At 44.2% G+C, this 14,009-nt stretch overlaps 1 protein-coding gene and 1 long non-coding RNA gene across 3 annotated transcripts in view; one reads left to right on the top strand and one right to left on the bottom strand.

Annotated features, from left to right (window-relative positions):
• Nucleotides 1-7,436, bottom strand: part of BMPR1A (bone morphogenetic protein receptor type 1A) — a 242,224-nt gene extending 234,788 nt beyond the window's left edge. The window contains exon 1 of one of the 2 annotated variants that reach the window (XM_033941864.1): nt 7,301-7,436. The gene's annotated coding sequence lies outside the window, so the exon portion shown is untranslated. The remainder of the gene's footprint in view (nt 1-7,300) is intronic. The other variant, XM_033941865.1, reaches the window with a different exon arrangement.
• A 157-nt stretch (nt 7,437-7,593) lies between these two features.
• LOC117359312 lies at nt 7,594-12,472 on the top strand. Its single transcript, XR_004539204.1, has 2 exons — nt 7,594-7,929; nt 11,093-12,472. It is a non-coding gene; the product is annotated as an uncharacterized LOC117359312 (long non-coding RNA).
• The last annotated feature ends 1,537 nt before the right edge of the window (nt 12,473-14,009 follow it).

Below are 14,009 nucleotides of genomic sequence, written 5' to 3'. Positions count from 1 at the left end.
TTTCTGGGTACTATTGATTCTATTGTGTCTATTTCTAGGACTCCAGCCCACCCCCTTATTATGTTTTCTTCTTGTCTTTAGTAGAGAGAGAAAAAAAGAGAGACATGACAACACACACTGGAAAAGTCTCCTGAATGTAGTCTTTGGTTCCTTATGGGTACTATTCAACCTTTACAATCACACTAGCCCCAAGAGCTGGGAGAGCTGCAGGAACTTCCGATAACAAGGTGTTGCTCTGCAGATCCTTATCTCATCCTCTTAAATCACTCTTCAAATGTTTGTGCTGCAGTCACACTATGCTTCAAAATGGTGCTAACAAGAGTTTCTGATAACAATCAGTGCAATAACACCTCAGTTTAGACACATAACAATGAGAAAGCTAAAAAATAAATATCTTTTAAAATATTTGTTTCCTAAAGCAGAAGAAATAAGAATCAGATCGAGATTGGTTTTGAGGGGGAGGAAATGGAAGGGGGGTAATGACTTTAAAATATTTGTTTTAGCTGACCATGAATTTCTCAACAAAATGATGGTGGTATTTCTATTTTATAGACAGAGATAAAGGTCAGATGAGTTACAGGTAACAAACAGTGCAATGAAAATGCTATCAGCAAAAACTTTGCTTCTCTGCATGAACTTTGCCTCTCTTCACGTTTAAGTGACCTAACACTGCCAATTAAACTGCTTTTTAGATTTTAAAAAAAAATTTAACTGGATGGAAAGCTGTGAAATGTTCAGATAATTTTATTAGCATGACAACTTTACATGTGCTGCAAAAGCAATACATTAAGGGCCAGGCTCTACAAATGGCACTGGTATTGGTAGCCGTCTAAAAAAAAATGACCACTAATCAATCGCGTGTCAGTCATATACAGGGGCTGTTTGTAATATTGCGGCTTCACAAAAGGTAGGCAAGAACTACATTTCCGGCGTCTTTCACATGAATCGCGGCTACAGAGGTGCTTTATGACAACTAATGCCACTTCTGGCATTAGCCATACCTATAGGGGCGTTAGGCATTGTAAAGCGCCTCCATCCATAGCCGAAATGCAGGCATCTACATTTTTTTTAATGTTTATTATTTTTTTTTTTAACTACGTTTTTGCACAGGGCACCTACCCCAAAGCGCTGTTTATAAAATATAGGCCTACATGGATAAAGTTTTGAAAAAAAAAAAAGTAGAATTTACAATATAACAGAAAAATCAAACTGCAGAGTATAGAAAGAACAACAAAATCTCAGAATTTGGTGCTGGTCTAGCTGTCTATTTATGTATTTATTTATTCATATTTTCCACCTTTTTAAAGGAATTCACTCAAGGTGGTATATTAAGAATAAAATACACATAAGTAAAAAAAGATAATTACAGTAGTAAAAATACTCAAATAACAATGAAGGTATGGCATAGTATGCTACACTACAATATCAACACAACACATAATAAAACATGTTAATAGACAGCACAGGGTATAAGCAAAGATGAAACAAAAAAGTAATCGCCTAGAATTGTTGGGTGTTTTTCAATGAGAAAATAAAATGATGTTTAATAGTAAATTAGTAATAAGTATGTAAAATTATCGTAAGCTGTATTGATATAAAACACAGTACGAGTAAAAACAACAAACAACAGAATTAACAATGCGTCAATTTCACAATCACTATAAATGCTCAATGTGTCCGCCTACAACTTTAGCACAGGCCTCAGTCATGTTGGAACGTTAACAGCCTTGCTGATCAGTCCCTGTGGCAGGCTGTCCTTGATCATCCGCAGTGCTTCCTTAAGCTCAGCAACTGTTTGCTGTTTTAGATGGAGCTTGTGACATTGCTTCCCTGACAAAAAGTCTACATCACTGTGACGTGATTAACAGTACACTGGAACGGAGGTCATATAAGCTCCCCTTTTATTAAGCCACGGTAGAAGATTCTACCGTGGCCCAGAGCGCTAAATGCTCCAACGCTGCTCTGATAGAAACATGATGGCAGATAAAGGCCAAATGGCCCATCTGGAGTAACTCTTATCTTTCTCTCTCTGAGAGATCCCACGTGCCTAACCCAAGCCCTTTTGAATTCAGACACAGTCTCCGTCTCCACCACCTCTTCTGGGAGATTGTTCCACACATCTACCACCCTTTCTGTAAAAAAGTATTTCCTTAGATTACTCTGGAGCCTATCACCTCTTAACTTCATCCGATACCCTCTCATTGCAGTTTCCTTTCAAACGAAAGAGACTCAATTCATCATGCACATTTACCATATTTTCACGTAGATAACACGCACCCGTGTAAAACGCGCACACGGGTATAGCACGCGAAAAACACAAATTTATGTACAGAATTTTTTATATACCACGCACACCCGTATACCGCGCATGCTGCCCGACTCTCCTTTTGCCCGCCCCGACTCTCCTCTCCCCCTTGAAGTCCTGTCCCCACCCTGAAAGCCTGATGCCCCCCCCGACGTCCGATTCACCCTCCCGCAGGACCGCTCGCACCCCCACCCCGAAGGACCGCTCGCACGCACCCCCACCCCGAAGGACCGCTCGCACCCACTCCCAACCGCACCCCCACCCTGAAGGACCGCTCGCACCCCCACAGCCTCCCGACCCCCCCCCCATCATGTAGAAGCTCCTACCGATGTCCTGCTGCTTCCTCTTGGCGGTCCCGACTCCCTGACACAATCGGGGCAAGAGGGAGCTCAAGCCCTCTTGCCCCAGCCAACCGCGGCACCCCCGACACGATCGGGGCAAGAGGGAGCTCAAGCCCTCTTGCCCCCCCGACTCCCCGACACGATCGGGGCAAAAGGGAGCCCAAGCCCTCTTGCCCCGCCGACTCCCCAACTCCCCGACAATATCGGGCCAGGAGGGAGCCCAAGTCCTCCTGGCCCTGGCGACCCCCCCCCCCCCTCCCTAGTTGTTCGGGCCAGGAGGGAGCCCAAACCCTCCTGGCCACAGCGACCCCCTCCCCCCACCCCGCACTACATTACGGGCAGGAGGGATCCCAGGCCCTCCTGCCCTCGACGCAAACCCCCCTCCCCCCAACGACCGCCCCCCCTGGCCATCCCCCACGACACCCCCACCCCCCTTCCCCGTATCTTTGTGTAGTTGGCCGGACAGACGGGAGCCAAACCCGCCTGTCTGGCAGGCAGCCAACGACGGAATGAGGCCGGATTGGCCCATCCGTCCCAAAGCTCCGCCTACTGCTGGGGCCTAAGGCGCCTGGGCCAATCAGAATAGGCCCGGGAGCCTTAGGTCCCTCCTGGGGGCGGGGCCTTGGGCAAGTGGTCGGGTTGGGCCCATGTGCCTCAGGCCCCGCCCCCAGGTGGGACCAGTAAGAGGAATTTTTTTTTCACTCAGAGAATAGTTAAGCTCTGGAACACGTTGCCAGAGGTTGTGATAAGAGCGGATGGTTTTAAGAAAGGTTTGGACAAGTTCCTGGAGGAAAAGTTCATAGTCTTATTGACAAAGACAGGGTGGAAGCCACTGCTTGCCCTGGATTGGTAGTATGGAACACTGCTACTCCTTTGGTTTTGGTCAGGTACTAGTGACCTGGATTGGCCACTGTGAGAACGGGCTACTGGGCTTGATGGACCATTGGTCTGACCCAGTAAGGCTATTCTTATGTCTTATGAAATGCAGATTTCCTCAAACTGATAGAGACAATCAAAAGCTTGCACAAAAGAATGAACAGAATAAACTGTATAATCTGGGAATCAGCAACTGTATACAGCAAAATATGTTGTGTGCTACCGCCAATTTAAGAAATATAACCTGACCATTGACAATAGGGCCATCCAAGAGGTCCCCAAGGATCTCCATTGGCTTGTGGGCCTTGCACTGAACACTAATCTACAGGGTGAGGAAAAAAAAAAAAAAAAAAGTTACCCCCTTTGGGCCTCTTTAATGAAACAAATTAGCACAGGCTGGTATGGCAAATGCACCAAAGCCCATAGGGATTTAAAGGGCTTCAGTGCATTTACTGTGTGGCATATGCTAATGTGGCTTTATAAAAGAAGCCCTTTGAGTTTTTTACTGTTTTCTCAGCAACAGATTGGAATTTCATTGTGAAATTTTGCAGCTTTTTCAGGTGCAAACGTGCAAAATTTTATATTTATATGTTGAGTGCAATGAGATTATCTTTAAACACGGCAAAGTTACAGACAGTTTATATAGTGCGACGACCCAGTGGTTTTCACATGTTCAAAAATATTTGCACAGTAAAACTATCAATAGTTTCTACTTCTAGTCTGTGCTCTGTTATTCTGGGTTTTGTGAAGGTCAGTCTGTGCTTTGAGAGTTATCAGTATTCCACTAGCATGCAGTTTCTGTGTGGAGACCTGTAGAGGTACAGCACATTCTGTTCTCTAATCTGTGTCACCCAATAGGCATGATGATATTAGTGCTCTATACACTCTCTACAGGACACTGCAGTATTTGCAAAGTCTATGTTTCTTAGAACAAGATGTAATTGTTTAGGTTCTGAAATAATGTTAGCACTGGTTTGGCAGAGCAGGTTTTGCATTACTTTACAGAATGCCTTGATAGGAGGGAGTTTAATGTTGAGATGACATCAAAATTTGAACACATAAGAACATAAGAATTTGTCTCAGCTGGGTCAGACCAGAGGTCCATCGTGCCCAGCAGTCCGCACCCGCGGTGGCCCATCAGGTCCACGACCTGTCAGGTTATCTTGATTTATCCCTATAGCCCATTAGGTCCATGACCTGTCAGGTTATCTTGCTTTAGCCCTATAGCCCCCTTGTTTTTATCTATACTCTTTCCATTCTCATATCTACTCCTATTTGTATCCCTCAATCACCCTATTCTTCAGGAATCCATCCAATCCCTCTTTGAATCACCTTAGTGTATTCTGCCCGACCACTTCCTCCGGGAGCGTGTTCCATGTGTCTACAACTCTCTGTGTGAAGAAGAACCTCCTGGCATTGGTTCTAAACTTGTCCCCTTCCAGTTTCTCCGAGTGCCCTCTTGTGCTTGTGGTTCCCCGTAGTTTGAAGAATCTATCCTTGTCTACCTTCTCCATGCCCTTCATGATCTTGAAAGTTTCTATCATGTCTCCCCTGAGCCTCCTCTTTTCCAGGGAGAAGAGCCCCAGCTTGTCCAGCCTGTCAGCGTATGAACAGTCCTCCATACCATTTATCATTTTCGTAGCTCTTCTGTTTTATATGATGAATAAAAGGGGGGATATTCTAATTCTGGCTTGCATCAATTATTGGGGTGTTTCTGTTAGCAAAAAAAAAGTATGTTTGCAGAACTGGAGGTATAGTTTCTACAAGGGTTCTATCCCATTCTATATACATTTGGATTAATTTCAGGAAAACTTTCTAAACAAATATCACAATGGCTTAGGACAGGCTCTCTACCTACTCTGATACCATAGTTATCACTCAAACCATTGTAAACCTAACTAAGCCTTGCTTCTACTGAATAAATGCCATCACAAACTGTATTGATACATTTAGAATGTTACACTACAGTAACCTGAATGGAAGGATTGAATAAAAGAACAAAACAGGAGTTGTGGAGCAAACACAGATATTTCATTTTTTATATCAAAAATGTATATCATCTTTTCCGCTTCTGCACATTAACAGAAAAAGTTAAGCTCCAGGAAAACCCAACAACATTTCTTTAAAAATTTACTCCTGTTGGCTTCTTATTTACTCTACTGTATTTAGCTTCTTTAAAATTTCTGGGAAGGTTTGTTACTTCTATCTCCCAATCTCTCTTCCCAGATCCATTACCCATGTCTTAATCTGATAGCCTAGTAGGGGGGCCATGCCTTCATGCTCTCCTCCTCCTAGCAGCCCATGCCAGCACATGATCCTCAAAACAGCCCAAGAGGGGCCATTTCAAACACCAGAAATAATTGTAGCTACTCAAGCAGCATTGTACTCAATATTTTCCATCCCACTGTATGTGAGAAATGAACAACAAAATAAACTAGAGAAAGTAAGCCAAGGAGCTAGGCTGACTGAAAATAGTTTTATCCTTTTTTAAAATCTGTCTTACAGTGCAAAATCAATCGATCAATGTTATGACCACCTTAATTACATCATGTGCTTTGAGAGCAAACTGAGCTAAGTAACACTATTACCTCAATTACAATGCAATAGGCAAAAAATACCTTCAAAACCAAGACTTCCCCCCTCCCCCCCCCACACACTTTTTAATATTTAAGAGAAGACTGCAAACAAAACATTCAAGTAGTTGCATGCCCTTCTTTTTAGTTCCAGCAAAAAAAAAAAAAAAAACCAACAAAACACAACACCGTGGCTGCACAATTCTGTAAGCAAAATCCTTCTATACTCTAATGTTGAAACTCGTTGTCAACGCTGAATAAGAACAACAAAATGAAAATCAACGAATTTTGTATTTTTGTTACACTTATTTAAAGTACCGGTATTAAAATGAATAAAGATTTTGAAAAAAAAAAAAGAAAATCAACGAATTTCGTTGGGAAGTAAAACTACAACTGCGCATACTCACTTGTTGACACCAAAAAGGCTAATATGAAAATATTTGCTTTCTATAGCTACGTTATCGCCGTTTACTTTTGCAGTTTATGGGTAATAAACCCACGTTACACATTTCGAGTCGTACTATCAAAACATTTTGCATGCATTTAAAAATGTGCCAACTATAAAAAAAGTTACACAGATTTTACATGGGCTTTCAGGGAAACAAAGAGTCAAGAATTACAGAATCTAGACGCAACTTTAATTTATACAAACACCAAAACAGACTTCAAGTAAAATGGATATATATCACACTCATTGTTTAATGTTGTTTTCCCTCTCTTAAAATACCCTAATCGTCTTTAATGACCAACTTATAAACTAATAGTTTTAAGAACCTGCACTGCAAAACAAATCAAGCAGTATAAGGCCATTTGAACAAGTATTTTTGCTCTTTTACGGTTAAGACCAGAAAAATACTTGCAATCTTTGTGGCAGGCCCAGATGAAAACAAAACATGACACCGGTTGAAGTGACTACACTCCACAGCTGCTCATTTTATAGCAAGACATGGGGGGGGAGGGGGGAACATTCCTTTCAACTTCAAATAAACCTAACTAAAGCCAACCGGTGAGAACACAAACGAAATGAAAACACGAGCATAACAAGAAAGGCTCCACTGTCTCCCCCCCCCCCCCGCACGAGCCCCCTCCAGGCAACCGAAAGTGCTAAAACTCCATCTGGGATTCACGCGTGGGTCTGAAAACGCGTTCTCGAAGAATGTCGACCCGAGCTGTAGTAGTCCCTGAATCCTAACTGCAGCACTTACCCATAACTCGCCCCCGCCGTCATGTTGCACCGCTCGTCGGCCAAAAAGCACAGCGCCTGACAGAAGACTCGGCGGTGGAAGGAGAGAAAAAAAAAACCAAAAACCAACAAACAAAACAGAAAATTCAGCCGGTTCCCGCAATCACTGCAAAGACGACGGCAACAGAGAGGCGCGAGACAGTGCACGAGAACCAGAGCGAGCGAGCACGCGCGCGCAAGCGGAGAAGGGGGAGAGAACTTGTATGGTGGAATAACACTCACCGGAAGTGCATGGCATGCAGGGGGGGGGGCAGGGGTAACCATAGAGACTTCCTCCGGACAGCTTGTTAGTGCAGTGCTTTTGTAAGAAGTGTTGTGTTAGTTATTTTGTGCGTTGAGAAATACAGGTCGATTAGGTGCTGAGGAAGGTGTTGCATAGTTTTCCAGACGTAATACTCTCTGTAAAAATATTTAAAGCCTGCTGGACGGCAACAAACGATGCCCGAAGTATGTAAGATGGCGCCGGTTACACTTGCTCTCCAACCAGTTCACCATAACCACAAGAAACTATCTCCCAGGGAGGTCTGCAGGAAAAAATAGAGCCTATATCGAACCCTGTGCATCCGATATAGCCATGATATCACAATAAAAGTAGGTAACAACTCACTGCATGGAAAAAATTAGCATACAGACAGATTTAAGTGGGGTGCGGGCAAAATTCAAAGACATTACATAAAGAATCAAGCAGATGGGACTGAATTTCAGAGCCAGAAGAGGGACTAGTTATAATAAACGGACACTCCTAATAGCAGGAAACTTTAAAACAATTACTAGCAAAAGCAGACAATCTAGAAAATAGATCGAGGTGCTATTGCATAAGAAGGTACGAAATATCGGAGGGCTTAGTAATGTGATCCCACAGGATTTGTACACTTGCATACAATAAAATTTTTATTTGTATACCGCCAATACCAATTAAAAGTCACAGCGGTTCACAAACAATGATGCATCAAATATTTTTATCAAATATGTTTAGCAAATATTCCTAACTGTCCCTAAGGCTCACAATCTAACTAAAGCACCTGCAAGAACAGTTACTTAACATAATAAAAGTACAAAAAAATCAGATCTAAGAAGAATTGCAGAAATTAAATCAGAATAAAACAAGTAGATAAAATTGAATGAAAATAAAACTAAGGGGAAAACCAATAAAATAAAGACCAGACAGTTAATGTGGATGGTGATGTCAGGAGGATACAGCTTCAGTGTAAGCCATCATGGCTCATCTATCTCAATGCAAGACTGGAATGACAGTGAATTACAGCACCTTGTTCGGCCATGCATTTTTCCTCTTCTACAACTTTCAGCCTCCACATTCTCCCTAATGCACTATCTTCAACCCGTCGGCTCTCCCACCGCACTGGGCTACAGCACATCATCGGGAACCGGCATACAAAGGCTGCCTCCCCAAAACTCTCATCCAAACCAGCAGCGATGAGCAGGATGGGTCACTAGGACAGGATAGGATTACCAGATTTCCTATTTAAAAAATGGGGATACATGGCCCCTCACTGTTCTGCCTCCAGCTGTGCCTCATTTCCCCCCCCCCCCTCCAAATGAACCTCCTGTAACCCTTTCCTCCATTTCCTGAGCTCAGGGCCACTTTTGTAGGTCTGTGCATGTGCGGACATAGACATGATGAGGACCTCAGGACACAGCCCCAAGCTCGAGGACCTCCAAAACCCAGACAAACTTCTGGGTTTTGGAAATCCCTCAAGGCACTCGGACAATCCTCTAAAAAGAGGACATGTCTGGGTTCTCTTGGACATCTAGTAACCCTACTCTTGCAAGATGTTCCCAGATGCAGGTCTTCCCAAGACATAGGCCCGGATACACTTAAAATCTTGTGGAGACGGCAAATTGTCTAATTTCAAAATGGCGATTGATGTTCAAATGACTTCCTATGCAAATGAGCTTTATGGAGGTCTGCCATACTCCCACCCCATCAGTCATTGAAAAAGTGACTTTGACACATGTGCAGAGCTGGCAGGGGAAGCCCCAAAGTAGCCTCCTGCCACTCAGCTGTTCAACATAGGAAAACCTTTTTTTTTTTTTAATGGACAGTAGGGATGCCCACTCCCTCCTGCTTTGGAAACCCAGACCCCCACACAAATTCCTGAGCCCTCCCACCCTCCACAAAAATCATCAGGAGGGAAGCCCACTCCCTCCTGCCTCAGGCTCCAAGACTCCCCACGCTCCCAACACTCCCCTCCATGAAGATCGCTGTCACCCAGACCCCCACACACTCCCGACCCTATGAAGATTGTGACCACCTGGACCCTACCACACACACACACTCCTGACCCCCCCCCCTCTCCCATGAAAATCATCGGCAGGAGGAATGCTCCCTCCTGCCTCGGCCCTCCTTCCTCCCTCCCCCCCACTACACACACACATTCCTGCCCCACCCCTGTACCTTATATAGAAGGCAACAGGAGGGATGCTTAGTCCTTCCGGCCAGCAGGCCCACCTCTCCAAAATGGCGGGCCTTCCCGGTTCATCCTGGGAATGCACCAGGAGGAGCCTAAGGCCTTGATTGGCTCAGGTGCCTATGGCCATTCCCAGAAGTTGGGAGTGTGTGTGGGAGTTTGGGTGGCCACGATCTTCGTGGGGGTAGTGGTTTGGGAGCGTAGAGTGTCTGGTTGCCATGATCTTTGCAGAGGGGATGGGTCCTGGAGTTGGGGGGTCCAGGTTTCTGAGTTAAGAGGGAGTAGGCATCCCTTCTGCCTCTTTTTTCCGGGGCCATTGTGGTTGACAGGGGCACGCAATATGGCAGACCTGTCAATAATTTTGGGTCATTAGTAGTCATTGTTAGATTTAGTGCATGTCTAAGTGATATTAGGGCATCGATAGGAGTTAGGGCATGGCAGAGGGCCGAGATGGCAACGAACAGACAAAAAAGCCCGCAGTGAGCCAATATGTGCATTGGGCAGTAACATAAAGTCAATGCTAAATTAGTTCAACTGGTTTAGCAATTGTTAAGACACAGGGTGAGTTTAGTTGATTTGGGCCATAGTAGTAAAAGAACTCACCTAATGGGCTCCGATGCTTTAACTTACCGTGCCTTTAATGTTAGTTGCTAATCCAATTCTAACTGGTTTAGCGTACAAGCATTTTAACTTTCAATGCACACAATGGCTGTGTGTGGTCTTTTTTGTGCCCCATAGCAGCCTCCAAGAATTGTATGGAAATATAGTACAATCAGCTCATTAATATTAAAATGAACACTCCGGGCAATACCCAGACATTGCCAGGTGATGCACAAATTGAAGTACTTACCTTTAACACTCCAAAATTACCAGCAGGTCTGGGGCTGCTGATTGCATGAGAGGTGAAAGATTTTTTTTAAAAAGTATGGGATATATGCATTATATATTTATAGGGTTGGGGGACACTGAAAAATGCATATACCTGTATATCTTGCTATACATGTGTGTGAAAAGCACGTCTCTGATGCATGTGTGTCAGGTGCGTGTGTTAAAAGCGCATCTCAGGCACATGTTAAAAGTGTGTTCATTAAAACTCTATACTGGTAGGACTAGGGCTGCCAATTGTATGAAGTTAAAAAAAACACATTTGCATGGTTTTCTGGTAGTTCTCCACTCCCTCATCCCCATGACGCTTATGGCATTTGCCTATGATTTGCGTGCCTAAGACGTAGCTTTTCATGGCACATGCACACATGTCTCTGTGAACTATTCTGCTCATGTGTCAGTTGCTTTCTCTAACAACTGAGCGGCTGTTATTTTCACAGACCTCCATTTCCATGTGAAGTTTTTGGAGCATCGCTCGTCATTTAGAAATCGGAAAATTTACTGACACTACAGCAGCAGCTTTAGAGCATCAGGGCCCTTATCCCAAGCATGATGAAAAAGAAGCTGGTAGCAGATATTACCCATTCCTTGAAAATCAAAGAGCAAATCCTTTCCTTGGCTGTAAAAAAAAAAAACAGTTATATAAGGAAACACAAATTTGGATTTTCCAAGACTTCAGTGATGAACTTGACAAAAGAGGCAACAGTTCAGAGAAGTAACAAAATAATGGCTTTACAGCCATGGAATATAATTTCAAATACAATATTTAAGAGCACCCTGGGAGAATCCATTACCTTCAGAGAAGTAAAGGTTGGAAAATTCTTGTCGGTACATTTCCCAGATGACCCCCCAGCTCCCACATAATACGATGGGGTAGGTAGAAAAACTCTGAAAGACAGAATGCCTGAGATCAACTTCCAAGCCATCATAGACACAAAAAAAGCAAACCAAGAGCAGTATCAAGTGACCAAAGAGAAGATTAGATTTCAAATCTGAGAAACTTCTAGAACCACACCACTGCCTATTTAATCTGAAACCACATCCATACTGACCGGATGAAGAAAGGAAACCTGACTTCACAGCCCCAAACCCACAGACTAAATTCTATACCACCTAGGGGACTGCATATCTACAATCTCACTTGCCTCATCATGGATTAACCCATCAGGATGGGGGTGGGGAGGCACTGCCCGAAGGATCATACGAGTAACAGGACAACACTAGAAAAGAGAGCTAGAAAGTGTATGCACCTGGTTATGTTTCTGTATGTCTGGAGGAGTAGCCTAGTGGTTAGAGCTATTGCCTCAGCACCCTGTGAGCTCCAACCCGGCCTGCTCTCTGTGACACTGGGCAAGTCACTTAATCATCCGTTGCCCCAGGTACAAAATAAGTGCCTGTCTAAAAATATGCAAACTACATTGATTGTAACTATACAGAAAGAGCAGTATATAAAGTCCCATCCCCTTTACCCTATACTAAGTTGGAAGGAAGTTTTTAACCCAAGGAATTTACCCTAATTACTAAGGCCTTCTTCTACCGCAGCCCGGGGTGCTAAATGCTCTGATTTTGCGCCGATGCTCATAGGGCTCATGAATGTCAAAGCATTTAGCACTCTGGGCCATGGTAGAAACATCTACTGCGGCTTAGTAAAAGGGGGGTTAAATTACTTGGGCAAATTCCTTGAACACTGACTTAATATTGCCTCCACCTTTATAATCTTTCAGAAGCATTTGAAGTAATCTAAATATTTATTTTCCATTTATGAACCTTTTTTTTTCACATGTAAAACTTTGTAAATTTATACCTTGTACATATTGCTCTTAAATCTCACTCTTTTGAACAATCCACTCTTGAAATCTCTGGTTTGTACCAGAAGTGATGGAGCATGAAAATGACTTGCATAGCTCCCAATTCTCAGCCCATTGCTGTAGAGCTCCAAGAGGGAGACTTTTTGGTCAGTCCTGTTATTTAAACTATATCCAATTAAGGGCTAGATTCAATAAGGACACCAATCGTGTCTCAACCACTTTGCGACCCTGACCTGATTCACTAACCTTCCTCCCGCACCCGATCCGATCCACGCATGCAAATGAGGAGAAACCGCATGCAAAGTAGCTTGGCCTTGATTCACTAAACAAAATTCAGGAACACCGACTGGGCTGGCCGATCAAGAAGAAGCGACTGCTGAGGACCAGTCACCCCAACTCTCCTGCCTTTGCCGCCCCGACTCTCCTGCTCTGCTGTCCTGACTCTCCTGCCTTTGCTGCCCTGACTCTCCTGCCTTTGCTGCCCTAACTCTCCTGCCTTTGCCACCCTTCCCTGCAGTTCAAGCCTGTGATTTTAGCCCGCGGGTTAAAACCACGGGCTTGCGAGTAAAAAGTACAAAAATAAAAAAGCAAAGTTTTCTTCATGATTAGCAAACGCATGCACAGACCACTACAGACAAAGAAGATGGTCTGCGCATGCATCAGGATCACTCCCCAGTGATCCGTGTACTCGGTGGGGGGGGCGTGCCTCCGATCGTCCTACTTTGCATGCGGGCACGTTGTGAATCAGATGTCTGGCCACAGATTACCAATTGACCGGATGGGAAAATGGAGGTTAGTGAATCTGGCCCTAAGTGTTCTATTTGTGGTCCCTGATACCACCAATTGAAATCAGCACTTCAAGTCCCATAATGGTCTACCACAGCAGAAGGGACGGAAGTAAGGTTTGAGGGAAAGTCCTAAGTGGGGAGGAGTGAAGAAAGTAAGGGAAATGTTGGACTGGAGGGAAGGGAGAGAGGGTGGGCAATGTTGGATGGGTGAATTGGAGGCAAGGGAGGGAAACGGCAATGCTAGATGAGGAGGGAAGAGAAAAGGAAGATGTTGAACTGGAAAAAGGGAAGGAAGAGAAATACAGGAGATGCACGCCCCCCCCCCCCCGGGGGCAGAGGGGGTAGAAGCAAGTTAAAAGCCCCACTCTCACAAAACAGTGAATAGTGCGGAGGTTGCAATAGTATTGAGAAAGAACAAAACAGAAAAAGCCACTAGACTATGGAGGGTCAAGGCAGGGAGAACTATATAACACTAGAAACACATATTAGAAAACACTTCATTGTGGATATCCTGGAAACCTAGCCTGCCTGTGTACCTCGCGGTCTGGAACTGAGTAGCCCTGTTATATCAAGTGTATATGTTTCATGTTCTGAAGGGAACCATTGTCTGGAAAAGTGAGTAAGGCAGTGCTTTTGTTCAGGTGCAGCTACTGGAACTTTTTAATGAATGGCCCTGTCACCTCCTACTGCTGCTGGTCTCCTCTCCCCCTCTCACATGGCATTCAACTTTCTCCCAAGTCAGTACCCCCCCCCCCCTCCAG

Source organism: Geotrypetes seraphini, chromosome 4 (genome assembly GCF_902459505.1).
Source record: "Geotrypetes seraphini chromosome 4, aGeoSer1.1, whole genome shotgun sequence".
In the NCBI taxonomy this organism is placed as follows: domain Eukaryota; kingdom Metazoa; phylum Chordata; class Amphibia; order Gymnophiona; family Dermophiidae; genus Geotrypetes; species Geotrypetes seraphini.
The sequence above is the reverse complement of the archived record's forward strand: the minus strand, read 5'-3'. Positions and strand labels throughout refer to the sequence as shown.